At 40.7% G+C, this 7,614-nt stretch overlaps 1 pseudogene; it reads right to left on the bottom strand.

The window, feature by feature from the left end:
• Positions 1-1,159: 1,159 nt before the first annotated feature.
• On the bottom strand, positions 1,160-2,013 carry LOC113928474 (annotated as a pseudogene).
• Positions 2,014-7,614: the final 5,601 nt, after the last annotated feature.

The raw sequence follows: 7,614 nt of genomic DNA, 5'->3' as shown, positions 1-7,614 counted from the left end.
CAAGGCTGTAACCTTGCTGATCTCAAAGGTCAAAGAAATACAGCAGATACATTGCTCCCATGGATAGGGAAATAGAACTATTTGAAATGCCTTCCATCACCATAAAATTTTCGTGCATTTAAATAATATTTAGATCTTGTACGTTTATCATATGCATTTTTCCATGTTACAAGCAACTAGATTTTCTCTCAAAACTCTGTAATACAAGCTAAGCAAATCCTCCAAAAACTATTTCTGTTGGAGAAATTACTGACATTGTTCACCCCCATATACAGTCATATATAGAAGACATCATCTAAACGGTTACATCCCACTGATTTCCAATCTTTGGGTCAGAGAATTAGCCTAAACAAAGCCATCTTTAGAAAACCAGATCTAATTTCTTTATAGCAAAAAGGAACAGCACCCTAGCAATACAGTACACAAATGGAAGATGGCTGAGAGGAGAAAACCCAGGCTCTGAGCTGATGCTATCTTGGCCAATGTGTTCTTTAGCTACCTATTTCTATCCAGTGAGGGGCAGCACTGATTTTTCTTCCCAATGAAGAAAGACAGAAAGAACGAAAAGAAAAAAGAAAAGAAGAGAAAAGAAAAAAAGAAATGGAGAGGAAGAGAGAGAGGGGGAGGGAGGGAGGGAGGGAAAAAGAGAAAGAGAGAGAGAAAGGGAGAAAGGGAAAGCGAGAGAGAGAAAGCAAAAGCAAAAGAGGAGAGAGAGATGGAGAGAAGGAAAGAAAGAGAGAGAGGGGGAGAGGGAGGGAGGGGAGGAAATTAGCATATCTTCCAAACTATATTATGTAAGAGATCATTAAGTATATAGGAATGTAGTTTAGGACTTCCCTTCCAAGCAGCTGGGGTCCAGCCTGCAGACCTCCTAGCTCCTATTTTAGGTATTTTAGGAGGAGGGGGGACCTGTTTTGGGACTGAATCACTTTCCAGAGAATGCATTCAGTGTCCATCAACCAATCCCTCATAGCTCTGCCTCTCCTGGGCTGCTGAGCTGGTCTTCTCCTTGCCTAGACACCTGACAATTCCAGAGCTTGGAAATAAGAGCTTGAAAGACAGCTGAAAAAAGATCATGTGTTAGGAGGATGCGGGGGGGGGGGGGGGGCTGTTGTACTTAACTGGAATTATTAAAGTTAAAAACCAAACTAGAAGCAGCCTATGGCAGATCAAGAAAGGCCAAAAGTTCTTTGACACTCTTTCCTTCAAGAGACGGGGTCTCTTGGGGTCTGGTCTGTTGGGCCACCAGTCTCTTGCCTCTCTCTTCAGCAATGGTGAGATGGATACCCTTTCCACGGGGAAGAGAAATCCATGGTTTGTGGCCTTTGCCAATAACAAAAATGTTGTGGAGAGCTGGATGGCAAAGCTGTTGCCATTGGCATCTTTCATGTGAATTACATCAAAAGAACCAGGGTGTCTCTCTCTGTTGATGATCACACCAAGTCTTCCCAGGTTAGCACCTTCGGTCACCATATAGAACTTACCAGTGTCAAACTTGATGAAATCAGTGATCTTTCCGGTCTCCAAATCAGTCTGAATGGTGGCACCCACCTGGCTGAGGGGATCAGGACAGCGGACGGTGTGAGCATCATGGATCATCAGATGAGGGATTCCTTTTGTCTCCACAAAGATCCTTCTCACTTTCCACAACTTATACTTGGCCTCCTCAGGTGCAGTCCGATGAACAGCAAAGCGACCCTTGGTGTCATAGATCAGGTGGAAATTCTCCCCACTCTTGTCAGTGCTGATGACATCCATAAAACCAGCAGGGTAGGTTATATCAGTTCGGACCTTGCCATCAATCTTAATAAAACACTGCGAACAGATCTTTACTTCATCCCCTGTTAGGGCATACTTAAGTTTGTTCCTTAGGAAAATGATGAGATGGAGACACTCTCTCAGCTTATGGGGACCAGTAGATAGGTGAGGGGCAAACACACAGGTCAGTTTATCCAGCATCTACTGCTTTGGAACTGCTACACACTTCAGATGCTTCTTGGGACCATGAACCATGGCTGCGCTAAGCACAAAAAGAGGACCACCCTCTTCCGGGTCCATGAGCTATAATGCTTATTTGAAATCACCAGGTTTATGGTAGTTTGCATACAGCAATAGATAACCAGTACACAGCCTCTGAGAAGAGTACATAATTTTAAAAACAAAATCTCCAATTACAGAAAACTCAATATATTCCAAATTTTAAAAACCAGTTAAAAAGTTTTACTACAATCTAAGTGTAAATGTTCCATAATATGTATAAGGGAAGAGGAAAGCTAGGGAGCAAAAGTATGTACCTCTTGCCTGGCTGGTAAGTCTTCCCAAAACAGACGTCATGTAATAGGTATGTTTCTGAAAGTTATCTGTAAGCTATATCATTGTAAATCTTTGCAACAAATATCAACTGAGTAACGGCTACATGCCAGTCACTGTGTTAACCACCAAGGTTGTAATAATGATCAAAATAGCATTTCTGCCCTTGAGAATCTTGCTGTCTGGTGGACAACTGACTAGTTAATATGTAAATTTTAAAATGGATTTAAATCAAGAGTTAGCAAACCCTTTCTATAAAGGACCACTTAATATTTCAGGCTTTGCAAGCCAATTTTGCCAAAATAGAGCAAAAGCAGCTTTACAAATTTTTTTTTTTTAGATTTTATTTATTTATTTGACAAAGATAGAGAGAGCACAAGTAGGCAGAGAGGCAGGCAGAGGGAGAGGGAGAAGCAGGCTCTCTGCCGAGCAGGGAGCCCGATGCGGGACTCGATCCCGGGACTCCAGGATATGACCTGAGCCGAAGGCAGTCGCTTAACCAACTGAGCCACCCAGGCACCCGCAAAAGCAGCTTTAGACAATACGTGAATGAATGAGAGCAACTGAGTTCCAATAAAACTTTATTTTTGGACACTAAAATTTGGATGTCATATAACTTTCATGTATCTTAAAATATTCTTCTTCTTTTGATTTTTTTCAACCATTTGGGAATGTAAAAACAATTCTGTACAATAGGCAGTAAACTGGAGTTGACCCTCGGGCCATAGTCTGCCAAACGCTAGTTTTGAGTTTGATTGGATTGACCTAAAGCAGGTGGAACTTGCAAAATAAATAAATAAATAAAAGTTTAGTACTATCAGATGGATTTACTGTTTTGGATTGCCATGGATACAAATAATAATCTTCTTTCTATTTCTGATTTCTTTCATGCATATAAGGGCATGAGTTTGCAAGGCTTAGGTGATTTACCAAGGAGGAGCTCTGGGGAGCATCAAGGACTCAGAAGAAGGGCAAAGTCACCCTATGAGGGAAGGAAACATAGAGATGGAGCTGGAAGACACATGAGAAAAGGAAGCCTGAGGTTGTGTGATTGTTAAGCAAAAAGTACTCAAATAGCAGAAGTGGGACATTAGGGGAAAGGACAGAGTGCCAGTATTCAAGAAAAATCTCCCTGCTTTGTAAACACTGAGTGCCCTTAGGTAAAGCTCCTCTTGGAACATACTTAAGACACCTAGAGCCAGGCAAATTGGAAGAACTGAGATAAATAAGGAGAATTTAAGAAGACATTCTTGCTGCTGAATGGCTTTTTCTGGTTATTTTCATCAGGTTGCTACTCACTTCTCCTTTAAACTTTGCCATTCTGCTTTACGCTCAAATAAGCTCATTTTGACAAGAGACTTGCTAAAAGTCCAATGCTTTGCATACTAAAGTTTTGTTTCTGTTTTGTTTTTATACAAAGAACCTTCAAAAACGATTGAAAAATCTATGCAGTTCTCCAGAGGAAGTCTGTTGGCAACCTCCCCACCACCAGCACCCCCTCCACCCCGTACCCCCCCACCCCCTGATCCAGCGCAGGAGATGAGAGGTACCTCTACTGGGAGAAAAAAAAAAGAGTCAAAGACACAAAAATGTCTACCCTTTGTAGTCAACAATAATGTATCTCCTGATGTATATCCTTCCGGCCTCCTTCCCAGGCTCTTGGTGGCAAGAAGGCACACCCTCTGTGCCCAGGGTGACAGATATGACCTATATTTTCATGTTCTGATGCTTTTTGTGGCTTCCTCTTCCCCACGTGAGGCCCATGATGCCTCAGTTCAAAGCACTCTTTCCAATAGCTTTGGCTTTGTGTCAGGCAAGTCCCCAACTATTTCGATCTTCCTGTCCATGCAGACAACCAAACAACAGGAATTAGGTAAGCACATAAACTGACCTAAGACAGGTCTAGTGTGCTTTGGAGAACAAATGGAAAGTCCTGTAACTATATACAGGCAGCATTTTGCATGATTTAAATAATATCAACTAGACGACTAATGACTTGTGGTCTTCTTTTCACTCAGGAGGTCATGTGATTCTTCTCTTGGGTCCAAATACACCACTTCCACTTTGCTTAACTTATAAAACAAAGACCTCCAACATTCAACTGTATAATTTTTTTTAAGTAGATTCTGTATTACCTCCCCCACTCTGCAAATCATGCTCTTTTTCACTTAATGCTTTAGCTCTTAATTGGTAGGATAAAAGTTTAAAAATGTGGCTGAAATTTTGCTCTTATTAATTAGTGATGTTTTCTGTTAGAATGAACCCAGTTCTGACCCTACGGACACACAACCTGTTTAGATAATAGCAGTGCTTATGTAATAATACCTTCCCCAAACACATCAACAGCACAAATTCAAATGAAAGGAAGGGAGGGAGGGAAGGGGAAAGGTAGGCAGGCTCAGTTTCAGTCAAAGACATATGTGGCTCATGTTTCTACCTCTTTTACCTAGGATTCCAATTCTGTAAGTGTTCCTCCCTACCTGTCCTATGCCTGAGCTGGTGAGGGACTTGGTTTTTCCTTCTACAAGAGAAAAATCCTTAGTACCTTCTTTCTCTAAAAACATTAGAAACAACTCAATGAAGTCAGTGCATAGAAGGTGAGGCATTCTCAGTCAACAACAATCTGTCAGCCTTTCCAGGTATGACTGTCTCTCCCTCTTCATTCTGCCAACCAGCTCACACTCCCTCTACCAGCCTCTGCCAGAATCTGCAACTGCCAAGAACAGGAGCAGGAGGCTTTCCTTCCAAGTGATCCAGCCAGCCGTGGATGACTAAACCCTACATCCTGGAATACATCCCTTCTCCCTAATCGCCTTACTCCTTAGGAAGCTGTGGTAGGCAGAATCAAGATCTCTGCAAAATATCCATGTCCATGTCCATGCCCAACTCCCTAGAGCCTATGAATATGTTGGGTTAGACGGCAAAGGGGAATTTAAGGTTGCAGATGGAATTAAAGTTGCTAATGAGCTGGCCTTAAAAAAAGAAGATCACTTTCCATTAGCTGAGTGGGCCCAGCATAACCATAAAGGCTCTTAAAAGTGGAAGAAGGATATAGGAGAGGAAATCAGAGTGGTAAAATGCAAAAACAACTCAACCTGCCATTGCTGGCTTTGAAAATGGTGAAAGAGAGTCACAAGCCAAGGTACAGGCAGCCTCTACAAGCTGGAAAAAGCAAGGAAGAGGATTCTCCCCTAGAACCTCCAAAAAGGAACATAGCACGGCTGACACTTTGATTTTAGGTCAGTGAGATCTGCATCAGACTTCCAATGCACAGAGCTGTAAGATTATAGATTGGTGTTGTTTCAAGCCACTAAGTTGTGGTAACTTGTTACAGCAGCAATAGAAAACTAATAAAGAAACCACTGGCACAAAACAAGTCCACCCTACTTGGGCAGCCATCCTCCACTCATCCTAGACTCTCAGGCTAAAGCCCAGGCACATAGCTCATCCCACTCAGGCATGGGATCCCAGTCTTCCCAATGTACCCTCCCTGGAGGTTGACATGGGACCACATCTGCACATCTGCTCTCTCTACACTTAACTCACTTCTAAAATTCCCTCCATAATTCTAAGGATAGTTATGCAAATTGTTGGATTGATCTGCCTACAGAACATCCTTGTAGATCTGCAAAATGAGCCCAACTTTCTTTCATTAATTGGAGAAATACTTACTGTTGAGCCAAATGATCCCTAAATTTCCTGTCTACTCTAGACTCTAAGAGAAGTAAAGCACTCATACAAGCAAAAAGATTATAGTTATTCTGAGAGCAAATGTTCAAGAAAAAAGCTACTTAAGTAAATGCCTTTGCTATTACTCTTATTTTTTCTCTCATGTTGGCCTTCTTTAGAAATTTTAGGAACTATAGATCAAAAAGCTCTAAGTGGCATGCAGTTCTTTGCTTTGCCTTTGTAGGTACTTGTCTTAATATAAAAAGCCCCTAGTCTGGCTGAAAGGTAAATGAATTGCCCAGAGAACCAGCCCTTTGTTGGTGGCATAGTGCAGTGGTGGAGGCCCAGATCCCAAGTTCGACTGCTCAGGTTCCGAACAAGCCTGGCTCTGTTTCTCACAAGGAGATGAGTTACTTAACTTCTCACTGCCTCTGTTTCCCCATTTGTAAAATGAGCAAATAATAAGATCTACTTTATAGGATACTTGCAAGGCTAACTACATTAATACATATAAGCTCAGAGCACTGCCTGGCATAGTGCCATTGATCACTGTCACACTTGGTTATTCCTTTGGTTCTTTCATCATCAGGGTTTTGGATATCCTGATAACTTCTGGCCTTGCCAAAAGCCAGACTTTCCAATACATGGCTTTCCAAGAGGAAATACAATGATTTACTTATTCCCAATAGCCATACAAATATGAAATCCATGTTTGGAAAACTTCGCAGTGCTTCTTTTAAGCTGCTAAACTCCCCTTAATTAAGGTTCAAAGTAAGTTCCTCCAATGGTCTTAAAACATATCACTCAAAATTACCTCCCCTAAGCTATTTTATAAAATTCCCAAGAGGAGAAATCCTCAAAGTATATAAGGCAGTCCATCAGTGTTTAACAAACTGGGATGTTTGTTAAAATGTAAATTCTCAGTCCTTACTTAAGATTTAATAAATTGGTATGGAGGCCCAAAAATCTGAATATTAATAAACATATTATAAATAGTATGTTATTCTTATGCATAAAAAGTTTAAGAAACATTGCCTTAACAATCTTTAATTTAGAGGCTACCCTCATTTTATTATGTTAGATAATTCTGCAGGTAAAGACAACTATGAAAAAACGTGAGGCCTAACTGATTTATATATCATTCTCTTGTAAGATACATTTTAAATAAATCACCCATCTGCTTCCTCAAGAAAGAAAAATAGAAAGACCTAGCATACTGAGGAAAGTGTCTCATTAACAGAGAAAAGCATTATTATCTCATAGCTCAGACACCACAGGATGGATGAATCTTACAATGCAGTCTAAGGAACACAATTACACATGGTTTTCACAGTAGACACTCCATTACGAGAATCTAGATTCTAATATTAGTTTTTGAAATGTACTCATATGTGATAATAATACTGAAAATGCAAGTTGTAGCTGAATTGCATTCCTTATTAATTTTCCTTCAATGTGTGATATAATTAACTGACAATCATCAGCTCTTAAAAGAAAAGGAACATTGCCTCAGCATGTTTGTTGTGAAATAAAAGGGTTGCGTGTCAAAAATGTGCTAGGAATAGAAGAGTTGACATCATCTACAGCTTGGTGATGAGCTTTCCTTACATACCTCCAAAAAAGGAAAAGAAAAAC

This window comes from Zalophus californianus, chromosome 5 (assembly GCF_009762305.2).
Source record: "Zalophus californianus isolate mZalCal1 chromosome 5, mZalCal1.pri.v2, whole genome shotgun sequence".
Classification (NCBI taxonomy): domain Eukaryota; kingdom Metazoa; phylum Chordata; class Mammalia; order Carnivora; family Otariidae; genus Zalophus; species Zalophus californianus.
Note: the sequence above shows the minus strand (reverse complement) of the source record. Positions and strands in the feature narration are given on the sequence as shown.